The sequence below is a fragment of the Leptidea sinapis genome, chromosome 3, assembly GCF_905404315.1.
Source record: "Leptidea sinapis chromosome 3, ilLepSina1.1, whole genome shotgun sequence".
NCBI lineage: Eukaryota > Metazoa > Arthropoda > Insecta > Lepidoptera > Pieridae > Leptidea > Leptidea sinapis.
The window spans coordinates 2734637-2760559 of record NC_066267.1 but is presented as its reverse complement, the minus strand read 5'-3'; the positions used below and the strand labels follow the sequence as shown (position 1 = coordinate 2760559).

The 25923-nt window shown below is 34.4% G+C and overlaps 1 pseudogene; it reads left to right on the top strand.

The window, feature by feature from the left end:
• The first annotated feature begins 230 nt into the window (after window positions 1-230).
• Window positions 231-25923, top strand: part of LOC126979312 (uncharacterized) — a 68725-nt pseudogene continuing 43032 nt past the window's right edge.

The window sequence follows — 25923 nt, the reverse complement described above, 5'->3', positions numbered from 1 at the left end:
TATTTTATCCAGTATTGATAAAATAATGGAAAAATGTATTGTAAATGAGCTAGGTAGTTACTTACTAAAACATAATATTTTAAACGAATGTCAACACGGTTTTCAAAAAGGCAAAAGCACAAATACATTATTGTCTAAATTTACGGATGAGATAAATACAAACTTAGAAGAGAGAAAAATTATAGTTGCAGTTTTTTTATGATTTCAAGAAAGCTTTTGATACTTTAGAAATGGAATCGCTCCTGAATGGATTGGATGAGTGTGGTGTGCGACAGCCACTGAACAACTGGTTCCGTGACTTTCTCACATCTCGTACATATCGTGTGAAGGTAGGCGATTCGCTCAGTGAGGAGGTGTAGGTACAGTATGGTGTACCTCAGGGTTCGGGGTGTGGGCCAGTATGCTATCTCATATACGTCAATAGCCTATGTGGTGCACTACGCAACTGTTCAGCATACATGTTCTCGGATGACCTATGTACTCTTCGTACCGGCACCGACCTCGCTGAGACGTGTCGCTTGGTTCAACAGGATATTGACTCCGTAGTCAAATGGTCACACGACAATGGTATTGTGTTAAATGCAGATAAAACAAAACTTCTAGTGATTGGCTCGCCTTATCTTCGTTCTACAGGTTCACCGCCTTCCTTGTATGCACACAGTTTTAACTGCTTTCATAATAATTTAAGTAATTACCTATGTAATCCTATAGAAAAAGTTAATTTTGTAACATACTTAGGTATTAAAGTAGATTCCACTTTCTCCTGGTTCCACCATGATGACTTTATTTGTAGCAAATTAAGAATTCTACTAGGAAAATTTTACCACCTTAGTTTTAGAATACCCATTAGTACCCTAAAGTGCTTATACTTTTCTTTGGTGGAATCCATAATTGATTAGTGCTTGATAGCTATGGGCTTACTTTTAAAACATATATCGATAGAGTCGAATCACTTCAAATGCGATTTTTAAAATTTCTCGTCACCAAAAAAGTTAAAAATAATTGTAAAAATGATTATAGAAAATTATTTAAAATATGTAAAGTATTGCCAGTAAGCTTAAAACATAAGTACTTATTAGCCATTAACAATCATGGCAATCAAGAACATAACCCAATTATGCACAACCACGATTCTCGGTTGATGTCCGCTGGTAAGTTCGAGGTTCCTAGAATCAATCACTACTACGGAGATAGGATTATGAAAAAACGCCTACCTTATCTATTAAACAGCTTGCCTGAGGACATCCGACTAGAAACCAGTAAAAGAAAATTTAAAACTAAACTTAAGAAATATTTATTGTCAACACTGCCTTAAAATTAAAATTAGATTTTTTATTATATTTTTATCAATATTTGTTAATTACACTGTAATTAATCAATGTTCTAATAAGCACTAATGTATTACAAGAGACTTGATCCTGCAGACAAACTGTCCAAACAGCTTTGCGGGACTAAGGTATATTTTAAGATTCTTTCTGTAAATGATTAATAAATAAATAATAAAATAATAAATAATCCAGATGGTGGGGATTGCTATAGAAAACTAAACCTACTATTGGTATAGTTATAACTCATCGACATGAATTCAGCGGAAAGCATGGTTTTTTCCGGGATAAAATGTAGCCTGTATGTCCTATCCCAAGCTCTAGGCTATCGCTGTGCCAAATTTCATTAAAAATCGGTTCAGTACCTCCGGCGTAAAAGCGTAACAAAGAAACTAACATTCTCATTTATAATATTTGTTGTGGATTATATGCATCGCTTGAAATAAATATGTCAGGTGCTTTAGATTCATTATTAGTTTTCTGGCATAAATGTAAATTTACATTGTTAAAACAAGCAGTAAATTTAGATTTATAAGCAATTATGCATTAGCACGATGCTAATCGTAATAAACGCTAAGCGAATATTTATGGCATAATCATGGTGAGGACATTTTTGTAATTTTTGTTTTATTAAAAAAACAGTTACATGAGATTTTCTCTAGTCGGGAATCGCGTTATGATTTAGTGTTATCAGGATGACCTAACATTAATTGTATACCCGCCACTATTTTAAAACTACCGTCTCTTCAATTCTGGCCATTTCATTCTGGTTTTTAACGGCCGTTCCCAATATACTATCTACAGATAAAGATAAATTACTACTTTCTACTGTCAGTAATTAACTGAAGCTGTCCCACTATACCCGATAAGTCATTCTTATCGCCTTATATTGGGACGCGTGAATTAAAATTTCCATACAAACTTCTAGCGCTGGTAAGCTATACGTCGTTCCATTGACAGACAGCGTGTACGGATAAGGTGAGTTACCGTCGATAATTTTATTGGGACAGAAAAGTCAACGATAGTTACGATTTTTATCTCAAGTAAGAAATAGACTTAATATTGCGAACGGCCATACATGTTTATGATTTTGTATTTTGTTTAAAGTTAAAGTAACTGCCGTGAATGTCTTATTAGGTTACAATATTTTTATGCAAGGAACAAAATACATTCTGTCAAGCAAAGCCGCATGCTTTGCTAGTATCATATAAGACAAACCAAACAATGGCTAGATAACACAGTAAAATACAAATATTTGTGATAAAAATTGGAAGCGGAGTGCTTGTGTCAACTTTGATAACGGTTTAATTGGAACCTTTGTTTAGAAATTGCCAATTAAAAAAAAATACTACCAATTTCCCATATTTTGAGTTGATATACTTACGGTCTTACCAATAAACTTTGTATAAAGTTATATTTGAGAATAAACCAAGAATATGCAAAAACAAATAGATATTTTGCTTATGATTGGTTTATTCGGACGTTTTTCCCGCGTTAATTTGCATGGCTGTTTGACATTCGTAAAACTTCAGAATTATCGTTGTATCGACAGTGTTGCCAGCGATATAGTCATCATAGCAAGTTTATTTGTAAGGCCTAAGTGTTTTAGAAATTCAAACTCAAATAATGAGTTTTCTCATAAGATATTTAATTTTAATAATAGTGGGTTAAGTTTACTACTAAGGTTATGCTATTGTTGTGTACTGAAATATTTCAAATATTTTTTTAGGTTAAATATATTTATTTAATCGAAGTATTTACCCTAGTTATCTATATATATTTCTGTCTTCTTACGGAACGGTCATTTATGTACATGAAGATAGGATGAGAGAGGCTAATGTAGGCAGATCATAACATGTATGTACCAGCAACCCTCAGCCGACAATGACCACGATCTTCAGTCATGAGGGAGCGACTACAGCGAGAAAGAGAGAGAGGTCTCCAAACTGGACACAACAAACTCTGTAAAGGCATTTTGAAATGCTTATGGAGAAGAAATATTTTATCTTGTTAAAGAAAGACCATATTGCGGAGAAAATTATAGTAGGTTGGAGACATGAATTGTGAGTTTGGAAGATAACGGAGAGTTTCTAAATGTAAGTCCTGTAGAATTAATTCTTGTGTTAATGAAGAATCGTGAAGACCGGCTGACAATTTGTGGTAATCTCACTGAGTTTCACCATCATTGTTCGAACTTGACTACAACAGACATCTGCAGATATTGCTTCACGGGATCTGAAGAAGCTTGAATGAATTACACGATACCATAAAAATTATACTAAATATAAATATACGATACCATAAAAATATAAAGTTCTTACCATTACTTTTATCTAAGAGTAATTCAATGCTGTGGAGTTTTACCGGAAATCCGCAATTGCGATGTTCGCTTGCGCTTAGAACCCACCTTTTACCACATAATACATTTTCCTCCCAAAACCTTTTCATGTTCAAATTGGTAAGACTAGCTTAAAAAGGCATTAAAAGCATTTATTTTCTCAAAATTTATTCATTAAGGATTCTATTTGATGTCATTTCTAATATACTAGATACTTGTACCGCTATGGAAGCCATTTTTTAATAAAACATTTAAATTTATTTATAGATAATGCCAGAACAGTGGCCAGGACTTTGTTATAAAAATGTATACATTTACCTTAAAGCTATTATGTATCTTATGAAGCCTACTAGAATTAGTTAGAAGCAATCCCTTATTTATAGTGTTATTATAATACATTATTATGTAGGTATGGTAAATCATAGGCGACCAATTTTTCTTGCTTCCTTATTTACCAGTTTGATGAATATATATAACAGTTTGATATTTTTAAGTGGTATATTTCACTTCTAGGATATAAAATTTGTTCCAAAATTTATGGACGATGCGGGACTTGAACCGGCGCCTCTCGGCTTCCGTCCGAGCGCTCTTACCAACTGAGCCAACCGTCCAAGCGACGCATCGATCGAAATTTTGTTCAAATCTCAGATTGTGGCTCCGTCTACAGGATCTACTTTATAGTTGATAATCTTAAATATATTGTCTTAGCACCTAAATGTGTATGCTTTTGTTTTGTTTTTTTACATAACTAAGTACTATTAGTATGTTGTTGTTTTATGTTTCTTTTATAATATTATACTTTAAATATAAATAATGTTATGTATTTCCACGATCTTTTGTATACGGTAAAACTCGAATGAGTTTATGTATGTACAAGTATTATTACATTTATATGTAATATGTTAAGTAAATAATAAATAAAACCTGCCCAACCCTAATAATTGCATATTAGTAAATTGACTTAAGATGTCGCTGTTCCAAATTTTTAACAGTTTAATATTTTAAAGTGATGTCCCTCATTTCTGGGATTAAATATATATGTAAGTCCTTTGTCCCATTCTATCGAGTCACTTAAATTAGGCGACCAGTATGATCGTTAACCTACCTCCCTTCCCAAAATTTATCAACCATTTTTATTATTTTTTTTAGAAATTTTCATACATGACCGAAAATAAAAACACAATATTGTTGCCTCAGAACAAATGTACAAACTTTCATGATTTACAATAGTAGTTATCTTTTTTAATATTTCTTTATATGCGAAATGAAATATGAGTGTCCCGGAACTAATATTCCATCGTCGGTGTATCACACAAAGTTATAATTAGTTTGATAATGTCAGCTTACGTTGTTACAAACATTTGAGCCGGGCTCGAGTGAAACTAGCCGCTGTTGGATTATAATGCCGGGTCAACACAACGCGGACACGAATATTTTGCAGGTAGTTTGAAAATGCCAATAAAAAAATAAAAAATACGGCCACATGCAAGTTTCATTCGCTTCCTACTTATTTTCGTTAGTGCCATCTTAGTTACTGTTGCAGTAAGAGCAATAGATTTTATTTTCCAGCAATGAATATACATTTTTTTTCCAAAATTCATCACTATACCATAACTGAAAACAGAAATAGGCGCCGTTGTGGTAATCTACCTGGCATCCTGTGCAAAGTAGCCTCCCACTGCTAAGTACTGCATAATAGTTTATTAGAATTATACGTTTGGGATAGAGCGAATACATCAATGTTCACCAAATAAGGTGATAGTATCAAACGTTAATATAAAGGTGAAGTATTCTTTAAACTATCTAAATATAGAATAGGAAATATTTCTCAAACTGCTCTCAGACCAATAGAGCTCTAGAATTTGGGCCGGCTTAAAGCACTGCCGTGCTCTAATAATGACGACCAGTTTCTTCGAAGCCAATTTGGTTTCTCCGTTCAGATGACCGCGGAATTGGCAATCGCTCGAGTTTTCGAGAAGTGTTCCCAGTATTCCGAAACTAGGAGAGGCTTTAAGGGAAGTATCATCGAAGAGCGGTGATACAACAAATCGGTTTTTGTAAGTGTTAAACCCGCACTTCGTCTTCTTCGGATTTGAATTGGACAACTTTGTAAATTACTTTTTAGTTACCATCTTTTTAATACGTTATGTTCAGAGGTAAGCTGAGGACTGGCTTGAGAGATTAAATGTAAGTAGGCAACACGATAGATGTGCATAGGCTTCGAATAACATCGTGGCAAACTTAATCCCTTGTTAACAATAGCTGGCCACTGTCCAAAGCCATTATAAAAGTTGCCTCGTTTAAGTGGGGCAGTAATGTAATATTAGGGGACGAAACGAGCCGCGTTCGCGATGGGCATTGATTAAATTCTTTATATTCTTCTCATATTGTTTCAACAATATCATGAGAGCCTGAAATGATATTGCCCCATAATACGCCAATTATGTTATCTTAATACGTTTAACATATTATTGAAGTGAAACTTCTTTATTTATAAAAATGTCGTCACGATTTTCTATTACGCGCCATCTTGTTTTTATTTTATCAAAGTTCAGTATAGTGACGTAAAGAATAATAATATATTACTTTGAAAGATATATAATAAGACTTATTTGTATGTATGTCTATAATAATAAATAAATTTAATTTAGTATGGATTTTTTTTCTTAAGCCAATTTCTGAGAAGTTGAAAATAGTAGAAAAAGGAAGTCCGATGTTAACTTCCGTTCATTCACGACAAACGTAGAGTGAAAACTGCCAAATGAAGTAGTGAGAAAATTATTTCATGTGAAGGTAAAAGAATAATACTCTTACTGGTTAGGTACATCCCTGTTCTGTTTTTAAAATGGATAAAAACACTTTATTGAATGCATAAGTCTTTACTTTGTATGCAAAAAATAAAGATAGACTGTAGAAATAGGATTTATAGCGCCATTTCGAGAGCTACGAATGACACGGATGTATTAATAAGAAATATAGTTGCAATAAATAGCATTAAGCTAAGATATTACATTATTTAACAAGAGGTCTGATCTTAGCAAAAAAAAATTGATGAGGTGTGTAAATTACCAGTTTTACCTTTGATAATTTACCAGGCTCCTTTGCATAGCGTCAATCGCAGTAACGCGCAGGAGTAGCCTTTCAAGTGTACGCGCATTTAGGGTATAAGCCCTTGTATCGCATACGTCAAAATGCATGCAGTCTTCAGTTATGATTTCCTAATAAATAAACGTCCATTATATAGAATAGAATGGGAGGAGAATGACCAGAAATCGGAGCGATTGTGGAATGTGTTTGTAACTCTCCGTGAAAAAATTTCACGATGAAATCGGCCAAAACAAAAACGGCCTGAGAAGAGGATAGTACCATTAATAAAGTAAACTGTCGTGAAATGTGAATTGCCGTTTTCGGCTTCTGTTGACGTTTAATACAAAAATATAATCCAATCCTACGTGTACGTGTTAAAAAATTCCAAACTTTGCTTACACCTCCGAAATATAGATGGCGCTTAAAGCTAAAGCAGTATCAAGTTGTTACCGTATCCATTTTTGGCAGATCCATGACAACTTCACTGCACGCATATGAATTAGACGGCTAAGTTTTGAACAACCAGTTGCCAAATTGTTTTCGCTCGTTACGACTTAATGTTACATAAAACGAGGGGTTTAGTGAATGCAGCTCATACTAGTTTCTAAATTAAATAGAAGGACATAGTTACTAAGCTTCCTGCAAAATTGTCACAGCATTCTTATGAAATTAAAAATTATTATTTTTAAGTGATACCTTTTTAGATTTAATGGTAATAAAGCTCATGATAACTTATTATAATGATGATTTTTATTAGAGTTAGAAAATAATTATCATCTTATAATAAGATAACAGCCCGCCATATCTGTAACAAAAACTTATTCAATGCTCTAGAAAGTTCGAAAAGAGCTATCGTAATGTCAGAAACTAATTACAATTTCCCTCTGGCATTAAATTTGGCATATTTACTTAAAATATATTTATTAATTTCATCTTACCACCTTCACAAAACACATAATATGTCGCAACACACATTCTGTGTTTATTACAAAAAAGTTAAACATGTGTTGAACACTTGTTTTGAAAAAGTTCTATTACAAATCTGTGGCTTTCTCTTGTTTAGCGTTCAAAAATATTTAAACATTGCTTATAACATATTTATAAACCTATATATATATGTATATATCATATTCAAATAGACGATTTAGATTATATTATGACTTTTTTTTTAATTCATTTATTATAAGAGTATTAATAACCTGAACTACCTAAATAAAGAAAGAGTTAAATAAAACTGTGCAGAATACAATGAAAGTACGCTTAATCTTGCCATAAAAAATAAATTGATCACTTCTTTACATTTTGAATTTCCAATGGAAGCAATACCGGATGTGATATCAAACGAGCAATTTCCTCACACTAACTCCAATCGGGCTCTGATGAAACGAACGGAAAAATACTTGAAAATTTTCGATGTATTCGTTCATTAATAATTGAATATTTATATCTATCTATTCGAATGCACTTAAGATGCTATTTAGAACTAATTAAAATATAATAGAATCAAGAAATTTTAACAAAACCACAAACTTTTAATGCCTACTACTAGGGTAACTCGGCTAAGTCGAGTTTTTACCACAAGATCCCAGAAAATGTTCAAAAGAAATGTATTACGATATTCAAAATAGTTGTTTGATTTTATGACGATACGTCACTCGAAAGGTTAGCTCAGTTGGGAGAGCACTTGCACGGAACGCGAGAGGTCCTGGGTTCGAGTCCCGCATCGTTCATAAAATTTAGTTTTCAAATTTTATTTGTGTGTTAATCCCAGAAGTGAGGGTTATCACTTTAAAAACATAACGAATTGCTTAGATTAGCAAGAGCGACATATCAAATCAATTTCCTAATATGCAAATATTGGGGTTGAGCAGGTTATCAACTGTAAAGTAGATCCTGTAGATGAAGCCACAACATAATAAAAATATTTGAATTTGAAAGGCAAACAGTAATATTTATTGACTTTTTGATGTAATATAAGCAGCATTAGTACAGCATCACTACAAAATATAAGAGAATGAATTATTGTCAGCTAGCTGTGTGTCCGTGCACTTAGAAAATTTTTTCGTCTAGATAGTGTCTCTTGCTGTAAGACAACCGATAAAAACAGGCCAGGTATATTAGTTTCGAGGGCGTGACAAGTAACACTCGCGATTTATATTATACTTTGAGTTAGTGTGCGTGAATTGATCAAAATGGAGGTAAGTTCTAAAGTCAATTTTCAACGTTTTCACAGCTCTCATAGTCTATCATGACTTACAATTAATTATCGGAGCCCGTGCAATTGCTCTTATAGTGTCAAAAATATTCATTCCAATTTTTTGATGTTTTAGTATTAGATCAAGGATTGATCTCCGCTACGCTCCAACTAGATACCGCAGGCGTAGTGGCAAAGTGCGGCACCTAATACTACGCCCAAATGGGCGTACCTACTCGAGCCAGTCTCGAACAGTGTGTGACGTTAACGTGGCACATGTTCTGTTAAACTTTGCTAATAATACTACAAGAAACAATAAAGACACTGGGATCACATATCATCAATAAGTATATTGTATTTTATTAATTTAAATGTAAAATAACACGAAGCGTATGTTACAAAATTTGAAAGATGCCATTGAGTGTTAAGCTCGCACACAAGCATCTAATAGTTGCCGTAAGAAAAAAAGCTATTGTTCTTAGGTAGTGCGGTATCTAGTAGGAGTAAGGAGACCAATCCTTAATCTAAGGAAATGCTCTTAAGATAATGTCAAAAACAGTAATTATAATTTTTTGTTGTTTTCATTTTATTAAAAGACGGTAGGTTACCATCGTTAGACAATTTGGCACCGCGCCCGGCTAGTGTACGCAAGCCCCACTTTTTTATTTTAATTAAGCACTATAATTAATAGTGTTTACTGCTCATCCTCTCAGATGAAATCATTTGTTATGTTGACATTTTCAGCTTGTAACATTAACAAAACCAACAAATAATAAAGTATGTGTTATCCAAATTTCAGCATATTTTACTCACAGTTTTGGCTTTTTAATAAAGATAATGAAAACTCAATAAGCCATGCATGGCTGAAGCTAACTTTTTCAATCCCACTGAAAACCTTTAGCTAGAAAAGCATAAGAACATAGGGAAAAATTAAACAACCTTCAGGCGTAGAGCGTACCTTAAAGGCAGGCGACGCATCTTTTGACATCTCAATATGGGCGGTTGTTTTACTAAGTAAAAAAGTGCGAGTTGGACTCACCCGCGAACGGTTCCGTAGCAGCAAGTAATATAATATAAAAGATTATATATAGAAAGGAATTTAACATTAAATTATTTAAATGGAGAAGGCAAAAAATATTTGCTCAGAATCGTACAGTGCAAATTAGCTGTCATCATTTATACGTTTTAAAAAAAACTACTTACTAGATCAAGTTCAAACCAATTTTCGGTGGAAGTTTGCATGATAATGTACATCATATATTTTTTTTTAGTTTTATCATTCTCTTATTTTAGAAGTTGGGAGGACACACATTTTAACACTTCGCGCAAACTCTTCAGTTTAGAAAAAAAATGATATTACTACCCACAATATCATTTTTGAAGGCCTATCTGTAGATACCCGTATTAGTTTGATGAAAAAAAATTTGTGCTTCTTAGTTCTAAGTATGGGGAACCCCCAAAATTTATTTTTTTATTTTTATTTTTGTGTGAAAATGTTAATGCGGTTCACAGAATACATTTACTTGCCAAGTTTCAATAGTATAGTTCTTACAGTTTTGGAAAACTGTGGCTGTGACATACACGGACAGACAGGCAAATATGAAGAGTCTTTAAGGCTTCCGTTTTTTGCAATTTCAGTATGGAACCCTAAAATGTAACGTCGACGCAATCATCAGCTGTAAAATGACTCGCGTTTTAATCTCATAAAATATTTTATATATATGTGTGATATTAGCGGTAATCAAAGTTTGACAATTTTTTTTATGAAAGCAATCTCAGTTTCTTTTCGGTCAACCACCAATCCATCGCGTTTCTCGGACCCATGTTCGTAAGTCTTCCATGGGGGTTCATATTGGGATCGCGGCCTCACACGCGTGGCGAACTGCCTCCTGATACTCGAGGACGGCTGACACTCTCTCCTCTCGGATTGGGCGGTTCTGTAACTGTAAGATCTGTTTATCTGACAGTGTAACATATCCCGGTTTGCCTTTCAGGTATTGTAAGTCAGAGGTTCATTCTCTGTAGTAACACCAGAGGAAAGCTAAAAGCATTGTTGATCTTATAAAGCTTCGGATATGAATTCTAAGAAACGAAAACTTGTGTCGGGCGAGTATTGAACCGGAGGTACCACGATGAGAGTCAACGGTTTTATCTATTGCGCCACCGCAAATAACCGGAAGTTTTGTTTTACTTTATTTGACAAACCAACAATATTTATGCACAAATGTAAAAATATCAACAAGGAGACTTAAAACTAAAAGACACAGCAAAAGTATAAATAACAGGTATGTACAAAATATTTAGAGACATACTGATTATTAAATGTATGTAACAAAAATTATAGTTATTGCTACAAATTAGCTCCCTTACGCAGGGAGTCAATGACATTACGACGAAAGCAGGTTGACGTGGAATTAAATAAATTGAGTTGCTAATTATTTTGAATAGAACAGTATAAATCAGTTATTTCCAGCCGAAATTGCTTCACCAATCAATTTAATCAACCCTGAGTCACGGCTGAAAACATACACTGGACATACACGGACAGACAGACAAACATGACGAATCTATAAGGGTTCCGTTTCCGCCATTTGGCTGCGGAACCCTAAATTGTGATGTCTACGCAATCATCAACTGTAAAAAGTGTTAGTTGTTTACTACTTACTAATATAGGGTAGTGCCCTATATTAGTAAGTAGAGGTTTTCAACTTTCCAACGAGAATTCTTTAATTTTCCGGGATGAAAAGTATCTAAGATGTTGACCGGGGATGTAAATCATCATCATGCAAAATTTCAATTAAATTGGTCCAATAGTTTCAGAGATTAGTTCGTACAAACAGACAAAGATATAAGAAATTCCAAAAAAATCGGGACTTGTATGTCAAGTTGGTTGATGTTCTTATGATATGTGTTTTGTTGGTGTTACCTCACTCACTCGGCCATCTATAACATTTAGACTATGCAGAGTGGATTAAAGCTTAAAACCTTGGCATTCAGCCATTTTGTACAACATTTATGAAATAATATCTTATAATCCTAACGACTCCAAATATTTTGGTGACTTAAATTTTGATTCATTATAATTAAAGCCACTGAGAGTTTTCATGTTATACCCTTAACTTGATGATAATATTTTAATTTCATGTTAAGGGTGAATGTGAATATTATAAATATATTATATATTATAATGTATTACTTTCTGTATATACGTATTAATCTTTAAATGTATTATATTTATGTAAATTTAACGAATTTCTAATTTATAAGTTTATTAATAGTAATTTTTAATCTTCATTTTTTAACCTAACGCACTTATTCTATTAGGCATAGATAAACTAGAAACCTACCTACAAATCAGCGAAACACGTGATCTAGAAAATGCGTTCATAGTTTGTATGTTTTCTATATCTGATTTATATTCTTCTTGTAAAGTAAATTAAAAAATTGATAGTTTTATATTCAATATAATATGCTATTTTATGTACTTTTTCATAAAATACTTTTCCAAACCCGTAATACTGAATTTTATAATTTATTAATTTGTTTCATTCGTATTTCTGTAAAAGATCGACCCACAAGCAATTTTATAAATGAACGATTGAATGAAAGTAAGGGACGATACGATCAGGACGTTCAGCCGATGGTTCAATTATTACGCGCAGACCATTACAATTCAGTGCTGCTTAGGATTATTGAAAACACAAAAATTCTGAGCGACACTACAATTGCGCTCGTCACCTTGAGACAAGATGTTAAGTCTCATTTACCCAGTAATTTCACTAGCTACCCCTTCAGATCGAAACACAGTAATGTTTACACATTACTGAAATAGGCTTCGGTGCGTTACCCATAATCTAGCCGGCATCCTGTGCAGGACCCTTCCACTGGTAAAACTGGTAGCTTCTCATTTTCCATAACGGAAACTGCATCAACAGACTTGTTGATGTAGTGCGTGTTGCATGAGAATATGAGTGGCGGTGATAACTTAACACGAGGTGATCCGTACGCTCGTTTGTCCCCCTTTCCATATATCAAAAAAAAAGAGATGCATTTTAAGTTCCACTAAAAGAATTGTGTGCCTACATATAAAAAAACTAAAAAATAGATGCCAGAATGATTGTATTTAATGTTATGTTCTTATGTAATCTTAGGTTTCCGTGTCTCAACAATAAAAAAGGAATCATTTGTTGATGAAAGGTGGAAAGTGTGGGGACACTAAAATGGAAGTGGGCGGGTCATGTACGTCGGATGGCTGTTGTGAGTTAGAAATTAAAAAACTTGCAGAATGGATTCTAAGAGTTGAAAGAAAGTAGTCGCTAGTGAAAAAGGTGGATCCTATCCACCTTTTTCTTTTCATTTAAACACAAATTAAAAATATACTAGCGTCCTGACTCAATGCAAAAATAAATATGGAGAATTCATATTTCAATATAACAATGAAATATTATTTTACCAAGAGCGAATACATTCTGTTAAAATAAAATGAAGTGAACGTAATTTTGGCAACTCACCAAGCTACTACAATACACTTTGTTGATGACAAGTTAAAGTATAAAGGTGAACCTTCACGGACACTGAGTTATCGATTACAGACAAAGACAGCCCCAACAACTACTGAACTCGTATTTTATATTAAAATAACAATGTGACTGTTCTATCTAGATAGAATGCAAATGATTTAAGATGCTTTAGTTCATTCATTTTTGTATCAGCCGAAAGACGTCCACTGCTGGACAAAGGGTTACCCCAAAGATCTCCACGATGATCGATCCTACGCTACCCTCATCCAACCTATTGTTGTGATCCTAACCAGATCATCTATCGGGTGGGTTGCCTAACCAACACTGCGGACTTTACTACCTCAATGGCCATCTGTCTGTCGAGCAATGTGCCCTGCCCCTTGCCACTTCAGTTTTGCAATCATATGCGCTATTTCGGTGACTTATATTCTCCTGCGGATCTCCTGATTTCTGATTCAATCTCGCAGGGAAACTCCGAGCATAGCCCTCTCCATTGCACTATGAGCGACCATGAGCTCATCAGGCCCATTAGTGACCACGTGTGCGTTCCGTATGTCATCTCTGGCAACCAGGCGCGTGCATATCATATAGGCAATTAGGCAGTGCCTACCTCGTTATGAACCTAAATAAATATTGTGTAAAAGTTAATTTAGTTTAATTTAGTTCCGTTATTTTATAACCAAACTTCTATTGAATCCCCACTCATAAATTTTCCTACTACTTAGATATATTTTCTCAACTACGACTAGTTAGATCTACAGTGCCTACCTTGTTAGAAAACCAATGCACGCCCCTGCTGGTAACACACACTGATTGAAAACCTTCGTCTTCAGACTCTGTAGTATTTGGGACGCAAAGATGTTACGGAGCTTACCGAACGCTGCCCATCCGAGCTGGATCATTTAGTTAATTTCTCAACATGGAAGGCAAAGACTCAAAGACGTTTGTAAATGTAAAATGCTGAGTTATTAATTAATTCCCCTACAGAATAAAGTGTCGCTATGAAAAAGAGTTGTATTCAAATTTTATTTCACGCGATCTAAGGTGATTTGCATATGACTCACATAAGTCGAAATAATTTAAATTCAACGACTGAATTTAGGCTAAAATATGCAATAAATCCAGCGCCGTCGCTGTTTGCATTTAATTCACTGTTTCCACATTTTATATTTTTCAAACGGGAGGAATAGAAAAATGTTCGTTTAAGTGCAAATCGTCGTTTTGTTTCGATTCGTTTTCGATTTCATTTCGAAGTCCTTAGTATTATTTTGGTAGTTAAGGACGGAAACAAAAAAATGTTAGCAAAGTTTTTTACTGTCAGAGTATTTTACAAGTTCTTACTATCCCGCAATTTTTTCGAGTTGAATTCAGCTTATTATTTCATTTAACTGTTTACAGAAATGAAAAATTTAAGAAAAAATTGCCACACTCTAAAATCGCGATATAACGAGAACCAGAAAAAGTAAGTACATAGCGTATATCGTTTTTTTTTTTTAATATCTTATAGTTAAAGTAAACTTAACGTAATTCAATTAGGCCTAAGATAAACGCTTTTGGATCGTCACTATAAATATTTCTTTTAGGTTACTGAATCTACCATAATATGTTTGGAAAAAGTAAATTCACGAGAAGAGTATATAAGAAACTCAACGACCACTTTTCAATCAATAGAGTATTTTACAATGGCTGCAATATACATAATAAATTAGTTTGTAAGGTGCTGCATCCAGTATATGAATCGTGTTTATATAATATAAATTATTTCATAAAAAGTAATAAAGCATAAACTGTATAAATATAGATTAATAGCTGACCCGGCAAACGTTGTTTTGCCATATAAATTATATTGATCTTTTTCTTGCTAGTTGATAAGAGATGGCGCTAGTTGTATTAATTAGTAACAATCACACTTCCTTTATATTTTGTATAATTCACACTATAGTTTTATAAGTTATAGCCTTTTTGTTATTCTGGTATGTAAGCTATATTATTGTAAAGTTTCATCAAAATCTATTCAGTAGATTTTGCGTTAAAGAAGTTCAAACATACATCCAGACTTTCACATTTATAATATTAGTAGGAAGTAGGATTGGATGCATCAACTTACTTTGTATTTTACTTCAAAACTCTTCAGAACACCCTGAGCGAGTAACATTACTTATCTAGTGAGAATTAATATCGTGCCATAAGGTTGGGGACCGAGCGGTGCTAGGTTACCTCTCTCGCACAAGATCCCCATAGTTTTAATTCAGAAGCATTCTTTATATATTACGAGTACAAACATAATACAAATTTCTTTACAAAACTTGTCATGTTAAATATTATTGTTGTACTTTCATAAATTTTCGCACAATCTTTATATAGATTAAATGATTATTATGGCTGTCACAGTTTTTGGTGATATTTTTTTCGCACTGTCTATAAAAAATTTAAATGTATAGAAAAAGGGTTTTTTTTTTCTCATATACTATAGATATAGAATTATTTAATTTTATATAAACCGTCACTAATTAATGATTTCAATTGTGCGCTATTTTGGCGATTTCTTGGGAAAGCGGCCTTAAAGTTCAATCAACAATCTTGTTTGGCTCATACACTCACAATTTTATATCGTATACGCAATATGCGTGCGAGAGAGAGGACCATCTCTAACGGAGGTTTACACCAAGGTAGAAAAGGAAAGCGAATCTAAAGTTTGTATCTTGATTGACAAATCGTAAGCAGTCGGTCGCGTTTGGAATTATCTCCTTAGTATTTTAAATGTCTCCCGTGACAGGAAAGAATGAAAATCTTTAGAGGAGGCTATAGAAATTTTGTCTAGGAATATTTGTTTTTAATCTTATGTCATCGCGGAACTGTAACATTGTAACTATAATGACGGGTACTTACGATTTATATTTTGCTAACTTGATCATAATATTTCGATCCAATTGCATGAGTCGTGGTTAGGGTGGAACTCGGAGGCGGCAATAAATTCTTGAACATTGACACTTGACACTAATAGTACATCAATCTGTCCACGTGGCGCCTAGTTAGTGTTGGTCCTTGATTCTATACTTCACGACACATGCTACTGACAACATCCATACTTTCGGGTCTTTTTGTTGCATTTGTACTGCAAATATAATATATCGTGAGTTTAAAAATGATTGTATCTACATAGTTACGGAATAAATGGGCTTATTATTATTATTTTAGTCTTTATAATAATTTCATCTTATTTTCTATATTTATATCTATAACATATTTATAAAAAAACAATATTACAAATATAAATATAAAAATAGAGTCCTGCCGGCGCGTTGGTTCACGACAATTCTGCCGGTGGTTAGGGCGACAGACTGAGGAACTTCCGCACGATGCCTTTCTTCTTCTGTAACTCACCCTTAATCCAGTTATTAAGCGAGAGCCTCTTGAGATAATGGTTGAGGCTCTTTGCTATAAGACCGTTTACGGATACGACTATTGGGACAATTATTGTTGAATCAACATCTCACATGTCAGTAACTCCGTGTGCTAAGTCTAGGTACTTCGACAATTTGTCTATTTCAGCTTTCATTAGATTATCATCACACTGAACGGTGATATCAACAATAAACGCCCGACGCTCTAACCGATAATTATTATTATTATTTTGAAACGAACACATTGGCCAATAAAATTGGTCACGCATTCGCAGTTGGGCTGTCAGGTCTTCTATATGTTAGTATATTCCGGATGTATGGTCTGGCTTATCTCGTAAATTTTTCTATGTGCGTATGAATAACACAACTAGCAATTCATTTATAAATAATCCAAGTGATGTAAAGTGACGTCATCTGCCACAAACCAACAATTTTTTTTTTTTTTTTTGGAGAGGAGGAAATACTATTACGTATTTACGCCCCGGAACGGGGCGTAATATGTCGGACTCGAGTGTCCGCGTAAGCGGACGCCTCATACCGACTAAAACCTCCTCTGTGCTGTTAGCAGCCCTGGCTTTCACAGCGAAGTAGGACGTGGGCCGTGGAGGCCGCAAAGACTACGCAACAACAGTCGCGGGGCGTCTCCTAAGGAGACTCGAACCTCAGACCGGCTGTGTGCTTGTGGGAAGGAGAGCAACCAACAAATGAGCGTATTTGTTATAAAAGACTTCAACCCAATGGCAATCTATACACATAATATAAAGACCTTAGATTAAGGATTGGTCTCCAACTAGATATCGCACTACCTGAGAACAAAAGTTTTTTTATCACGGCAACTAATAGATGCTTGTACTTCAATGGCATCTTTCAAATTTTGTAACAAACGATTCGTGTTATCTTACATTGAAATTAATAAAATACAAAATACTTACTGATGATATGTGATCCCAGTGTCTTTATTATTTCTTGTAGTATTATTTTACAAAGTTTTACTATGCAAACCGGAATTTTAGTTTCAAATATTAGCAAAGTTTAACAGAACATGTGGTACGTCAACAAATTGGTCGAGACTGGATCGAGTACGCCCACTTGACCGTAGTATTAGTTGCCGCACTTTGTGACTACACCTAGCTGGAGTGCAGAGGAGACCAATCCTATATCTAAGATAAGGACATGTCAATCGCACTAATGGCGGAACAGCAAAAGTGTGCTTAAAGACAATGTAAGCGACAAGGGAGGCTCCTTTGCACAGGAAGCCGGCTAGATTATGGGTACCAGAACGCCGCCTATTTCTGCCGTGAAACAGTAATGTGTAAACATTACTGTGTTTCGGTCTGAAGGGCGCCGTAGCTAGTGAAATTACTGGGCAAATAAGACTAAACATCTTATGTCTCAAGGTGACGAGCGCAAGTGTAGTTCTGCTCAGAATCAATTACCATCAGCTGAATATCCTGCTCGGCTCGTCCCTTAATTTCATAAAAAAAACACACGTTTCCCCTTATTCGTGTGTCAACTGTCACTGTCAAGTTACCTGGTCTGAATAAATCATTTACATTGCTGCTTATTGACCGGGAATATTTTAAGCAACTGGAATAAATCCGGGAATGTATAGATTAAACACTCGAAGCTTATTATTGTGTCAATCCTGGCAAACTCCATATTTCGGCTTTCTGTTTATACGACGTGATTTGTCTATATGTACAGAACATAGTCTCTCAAAGAAAAATTTAAAGAAATAAATATTATGACTGTTCATTGTCAGTACATTTATGAAAATTTCATATACCTCCACAAAAATCGTCACCTTTTTGCTCTTTATAGTGATTTTCATTATTATAACATTAATAAGGGATTGCTTGTAACTTATTCTAGTAGGCTTCATAAGATACATAATAGCTTTAAGGGTAAATGTATATATACACTTTTATAATAAAGTCCCAGCCACTGTTCAGGCATTATCTGTAAATAAATTTAATTGCTTTATAAAAAAATGGCTGTGTCGTAAATCCTATTACTCCACAGCTGAATATCTAAGTGATCGGACAGCCTGGGACTAGATTATGATTAATTTATAGCGATAGAAATGACTGTACAATATTGTATATTATAATTTAAAAAAGCGCAAAAAAAGAAGGCTGCGAGAGTTTCTTGCGCCTCTTCTTCTCTCTCAGAGTGCCATTTGTTCCCGAAGCAGTAGTAGTATCTAGTATATTAGAAATGACATCAAAAAGAATTCTAAAGGAATCAATTTTAAGAAAATTATTGCCTTTTATGCCTTTTAGTAAATAGTGCTTCAACCTAATAAAACGATATAGAAATATCATGAGATATAATATGTGTATATATAATAATAAAAGAAAAATATTCCTAACATGCAAATATACATTGTTACAGAATAACTAAAAATTCCTTGTTTATTCAGTTAAACTATATACAGAAGCAATCTACACGTTTTAAAAACACTCAAAAGGGATTTTCAAAAGGTGCAAACGGAGCGATGCTTTCAGAGTTTTCACAGAATAAAGTGCAATACCTTTACGAATGTCGCAGTGCAGAGTTGATTTGTAACAATGCATTTTACATGATGTAAAGTAATATCTGATGAAAATGTTTTAAGGCTGCCCATATCGTAGTATATTGTTTACAAAACGACATTGTAATACAAAATTGTAAATATTTTCTCTGTTTATTGTATAGTTTTAATGCCGAGTTCCTCCTTCGCACGGCACGCCACAAATAAGGATATCATCCCCACCATCTAGATGTTTGGCGTTCAAGTCAACGTACTACAAAGCTGTTCCTTCTTGTGAAATTTGAAAAATATTGTCTTACAAAGGCAGGAAACGCTCCGTTGATTCTTCTGCAGTTGCAAGAGAGTGGGTGGCGATGACCACTTACTATCAGTTGACCAGTATACTCGTTTGTCCGTCTATTAAAATGTCTTCATAATTTTATTGAAAGTAATATTTACATTATCTGATGTAAAAATTATTAATTTTCACCCTATTGGTTCGCATAAGAAGTTATCATTTCATTCGTCGAGACACTTGACCCGGTTGGCTCAGACGCGTGGAGAATTTAGAAAGTGCTATAGCTTAGCGCTTAGATATATTACATTTATTAAGCTATTGCATAGCTTCTATCGCGGGCCTTGAGCGTGGAGAAAGAATCCAGAAATTCCGTAACGAAAATAGCCTAACACTTACTTACTAGATGTATATAGATAGTTCGGCACGGTGATTACAGTTGCCGTGGAAGTAGGTCCCAGGTTCGAGGCTCGGTTACATCTTGTTTTTTTTTAGTTTATTTATTATTTTTAACACGTTTTTTTTTAATTTTTATTATTATGACAAGCATTTTTATTTAGTTTCACCTGTCCCGTTGTCTGTCTGTAATCAAATGTTGCAAGTTAAATTTTACTCACTTCCCGTTTGCTTTTTTTAAAATTAATTTTATCACAAAAAATACTGCATAAATAAAATAAATAAATAATTATAATTGCATAAGATGATAAAAAATACTATGCAATAGCTTTACCGCGGCAGTCCCCGAGTGCCACACGACTTATTTTATATTTATTAACTAGCTGACCCGGCAAACGTTGTTTTGCCATATAAAGTATAATTCACGCGATAATTTTATAAGTAATAAAATATTGCCTATATTAAAGTCTGTACATCATTTTGTTCTATTGTCAATAGTTTATGCAGCGCACGCAAAAATAGGTTTTCGATTTTACACCTTGTGTTACAAAATAGCAATTTTATTACGGATCCCTAATTTTGAAAAAAAAACATAGCCTTCCTCGATAAATGGACTACCCAACACTGAAAGAATCGTTCAAATCGGACCAGTAGTACCAGAGATTAGCGCGTTCAAACAAACAAACAAACAAACACTGCAGCTTTATAATATTAGTATAGATTATATTTTGCGTAACAAGCTACGTCTTACACTCGCGATTTGCTAACAGCCAGCGGATGATCCTAGCTATAATAGTTAACGATTGTTTTTTACTTCATGTAACCTTAAAAATTTGTAAATATAATTATGTGCATACTTATGTTGTAAATAATACAAATAGATTATTAAATAAATATGCAAATTTAAAATTGAGACAATTAATTATCTTTTCATATTGAAATTAATGTTTACCTTGCATAGATTCTATTAATACTTTGCAAAATTTTAGTTTTATAAATCGAAACTCAAAAGAAAGGAAATGAAAGTTTCTCAAACTTTTCGGATGTTAGATGTAGGTAATGGTTAATGGTAAAATATATAAGTCAATAATTAATGTTATTAGTATTTTTCATTAAAAGCATTATGTAGCTTCATGAACGTATTCTCATCATCGGCCGGAAGACGTCCACTGCTGGACACAGGCCTCCCCCAAAGATCTGTCCTGCGCTGCCCTCGTCCAACGTATTCAGGCGATCTTGACCAGATTGTCGGTCCATCTTGTGGGCAGCCTACCAACATTGCGTCTTCTGGTACGTTGTCCCCATTCGAGGACTTCTCTGCCCCACCGGTCATGTGTTCATCGAACTATGTGCCCTGCCCACTGCGACTTCAATTTCGCAATCATCGAACGGATTCTATGAAATATATATTGTACCTGACACTCGCTAAAATCGATATAGAAAAGAACTGACTAAGAGACTTTATTTGAAGAAATAATTTAATAATAAAATCTATAAACTATTTGTGTGATACCGCATCCACCAAATAAAAATTTTCGTGAATCCTTACACTATTTGTTCTTATTATAAGTGTAGTACCTACTAGTAACAGAAAGACATAACATTAACCTCGTTAAAGTAAGTGTTAGCTAAAGAACATGTAAGTAGCTTACCTAATGATAAGTACATCTACCCATCAGATGTAATGAACATTTCTCGAATGAGTCAGCTTACATTAAGAATACACAACTTAATTTTCTTTTGCGCTGTTTTGTTTTGTTTTCCATATTTTATGTAAAAATATAGGATTTCTTGAAGATTAAAAGGCATTTATTTTCTCAAAATTGATTCCTTTAGAATTCTTTTTGATGTCATTTCTGACATTACCACCACTTCGGAAACAAATGGCGCTCTGAGAGAGAAGAAGCGGCGTAAGAAACTCACCCAGCATTCTTTTTTTGCGCTCTTTTTAATAAAACATTTAATATTGTACTATCATTGTTATTGCTATAAAATAATCATAATTTAGTCCCAGGCTGTCCGGTCACTAAGATATTCAGTTGTGGAGTAGTAGGATTTACAACAGAGCCATTTTTTAATAAAGCATTTAAATTTATGTATAGATAATGCCTGAACAGTGGCTGGGACTTTATTACAATTACTTACAAGCAATCCCTTATTATTGGTGTTATAAAAATGAAAATCACTATTTTGAGCAAAAAAGTGACTATTTCTGTGAACGTATATTAAATTTTCATAACACTTATGGTACTGACAATGAACTGTCATAATATTTACTTCTTAAAATTTTACATTGATCAACCTAAAATACATAATTTAAAAAAATCTAATTTAGTGATGGTGATTTTCGTTTGTAGTTGTTGTCACTAGACTTAGATGATGATGACTATGTTCTCAGTCTCGTTTTTGATGGAGTGACGTTTAGTTCCGTTGTCAATCGGAGTAGAAGGCCTAATTGGCCTCTGGTGTACTTAGTAAGATGAGACAGTAATTTATTTCACGCCACCCTCTGCAACTACATAAGGTTACAATTTATTTTTACATGGACTTTTCACATCTCCTTAGTACATACATACACAATACATATAACGAAAAGCGGCTCGAATCATCGACGATAAAGTCATCTCCGATCGGTTAGATTCTATGGCATTGAGTAGAGATGTGGGTTCTGCCTGCTTGTTCTACGGTAATTATTACGGGGAGCACTCCCCATGGTATTTGTGTGATACCCAGAACAACACACATATATGTATATGAAGGGGCAAGGTCCGTCACATGGTCAGGATTCTGGTGGTTGTCCATTGTTGTGGCCGTTGAACACGACAGCAAGTAATTCACACTCTTACAAACACACGGTATAATAATCAGCAAGAGAGGTTTTACTTAAGGCTGGGCACCGAGCCGATGGCCTTGAGGAATCGAGCGGAGCATGTTTACCTGTCTCGCACAAGATCGCCATAGTTTTAATTCAGAATTAGAAGTATATTTAGGTTATAGCCATCAAAATATATTTTTCTTTACTAACAATGTGATGTTAAATAGTATTTGTGTACAATTAATAAATTTTCATACAATCTTTATCTAGATTGAATGATAGGCATGGCTGCAACTGTAAGAGTTAGGGGATAATTTGGTGATTTTGTTTTCGCAAACTACAAAAAAAATTGAAATTACAATTTAATTTTCTTGTCGTGTTCTGTAGATATATAATTATTTTTTATAAAAATATAAGTTTTATATAACCCGTCAAGAAATGGTTTAAGTTATGCGCTATTGTGACAATTTCCTGGTATAGCGCCCTTAACAGCTTTAACAGATTACGTAATAAGAACGTGGTGTTCCCCTCACGCGCGTTCGACACAACCACCTCACTCGAAAGTTCTTCCGAGACTGCCTGCTCGGCGCTCACCCAGCGCCCGCTCTCGCCCACACACGCACCGCACGCCAACACCCAAGCTAAGACAAATACCGAATCATCTTCGTACTCGCTTCTTATACTCGAGGTTCTTGACTGCTTCATATATAAAGTGTGCTACGATGCCTTCACGTATTTATGGCTACGTAACTTATTATTTACAGTTTTAAGTTACGTGCGTGTTATAATAATATAAAAAGAGCAATGTAAATAGCACTATCCACATTTAAATAGAGCCTTGTCACGAAAAAGCACCGAATTCTTATAATTTAGGTTACGGGCTGTGATTTTAGCTTTCCTCCGTTATTTCAGGACTATTGTATTAGTGTGTCTTAGGTTATCTTTTTCCCGTTCAAAAATTATTACTGAATTGACGCTCTTTGTTACTGTACATAATAGTAACTAGCAAGCTATAGCAAGTTATAGCTAGCAAGATTGTTGCAACTCTTTCGTTCACCAATTTTAAGATAAACATGTAGACGAAATTTAATTGAAAAGTGTTAAAAACTAGCAAATTAAATTGCTTTTTCCGTAGAAACTTGTCTCTAAAAATGAAGATTTACAGGAGATTTTGCGAATTTATTGTACCGAGTCATGTTTAGTCAACCGTGTTTCGACTCCCATAACTTACTAACTAGAATCCTAAATTTATGATTGGCATCTAAAATATATTTGAAATTTGTTTCGCCTTAAGATTGATTTTTTTAGTGTCAAAACATGGTTTTTGGAACTCCCGTCACCTTAGGAGAATTCGGGATCCACCGTTTAGATTGGATAGCAAGAAGTGCTGATCTCAATCCCATTGAGCATCTTTGGGACTTTCTAAAACGACGTGTTTTAGCTGTACATCCAGCCCTACAGAACTTCCAAGAGCTTAAAATTACGGCCGAATGGGAGCGTCCCGCAAAAACTCATAAGTACCTTGTCCAAAGCATTCACAGAAGTTGTTTCAGCCTGTGGAGGCCATTCCCGACATTAATTCTTTATTTTGTTGTTTGTAACTTCTTCGGCTTCTATAAATTTTTCAATGAGGCCTTGTTGTACATTTTTACATTTTTGATCAACGAATGCTTTAATAATATGGTGCCCCTTACGTACGTAGAAATAATTACAAGTCTCTTCTAATAATTTGTCTTTTCACCTGCAAATTGCAACAGAAACTAGTAAAATTCACTTATAATATTAGTTATTATTACTGACTAGTTGACCCGACAGACGTTGTTCTTTATATAATAAATAAAATAATGTTTTTATGAATTTTATTACTTCGTAAAATATGCACCCTGCTGTCGTAATGAAATTGTTTCACAGCAGCACTGTCAAACCGTGCGTCAATAAATTCTCTCATAGAAATTATGTATGGACACATCAAAGGAAAAACAAATTTGTTGTTTTTATTTAATTCCGATCATTTTCCTATTTATTCACTTCCACAAATAATTCAAGGCCAAAATTTTTCAAATCGGTCCAGCCGTTCTCGAGTTTTAGCGAGACTAACGAACAGCAATTCATTTTTATATATATAAGATATTTTGCCACTTGTAGGTACTTTATCACGGCTACTAATTATGCAACATAACTTGTACTTTAACATGCAATAGGCCCCTGTTCGTGCTATAATATATCAGCTTGGTGATAGACACTTACTAAAAGAAAAAATTAAGAAATATAGTATACTTGACCGTAATCGTGTTAGTTTTACCAGCTTGCGAGAAAGCTAATGGTCTTTGTATGGTTTCTGTTTCGGCTGTCTGCATCCACTCACCTCCGTCCAGTATATATTTTGTAGCTCCTTTGTGTGTTGCCTTATAAATGATAGACAGATACTTTTGGTGTGCTGATCCATGATATCATCACAGAGCCCTTACTAGCAAGTTAAGAAACGGGACAACTGGTTTCAAGCATTTATTATTTCAATACTTCTGTGCTTCCTTTAAAACCTCGATCATCGCCAGTTTCTCACGGATCGTTGCACAAATCACTTTTTTTAGGATAATTAGAGACGAGATGAGCAGGACGTTCAGCTGATGGTAATTGATACGCCCTGCCCATTACAATGGAGTGCTGCTTATCATTTTTGAAAAACCTAAAAATTCTGAGCGGCACTACAATTGCGCATGTCACGTTGAGCCATAAGATGTTTAGTCTCATTTGCCCAGTAATTTCACTACCTGCGGCGCCCTTCAGACCGAAACACAGTAATGATTACACATTACTTCGTCAAGGCAGAAACAGGCGCCGTTGTGGTACCCATAATCTAGCCGGTATCATGTGCAAAGGAGCCTCCCAACATAATATGCCGTTACCCTGACAAAATTATAAAGTTCCTTGTTGCATATTATATTGAAGGATTGGCGAATAGGCTTAGTTCTGCAGCATATGCGGTTAAGAAAATTAGACGGTTAACTGACATAGATACGGCGAGATTAGTATACTT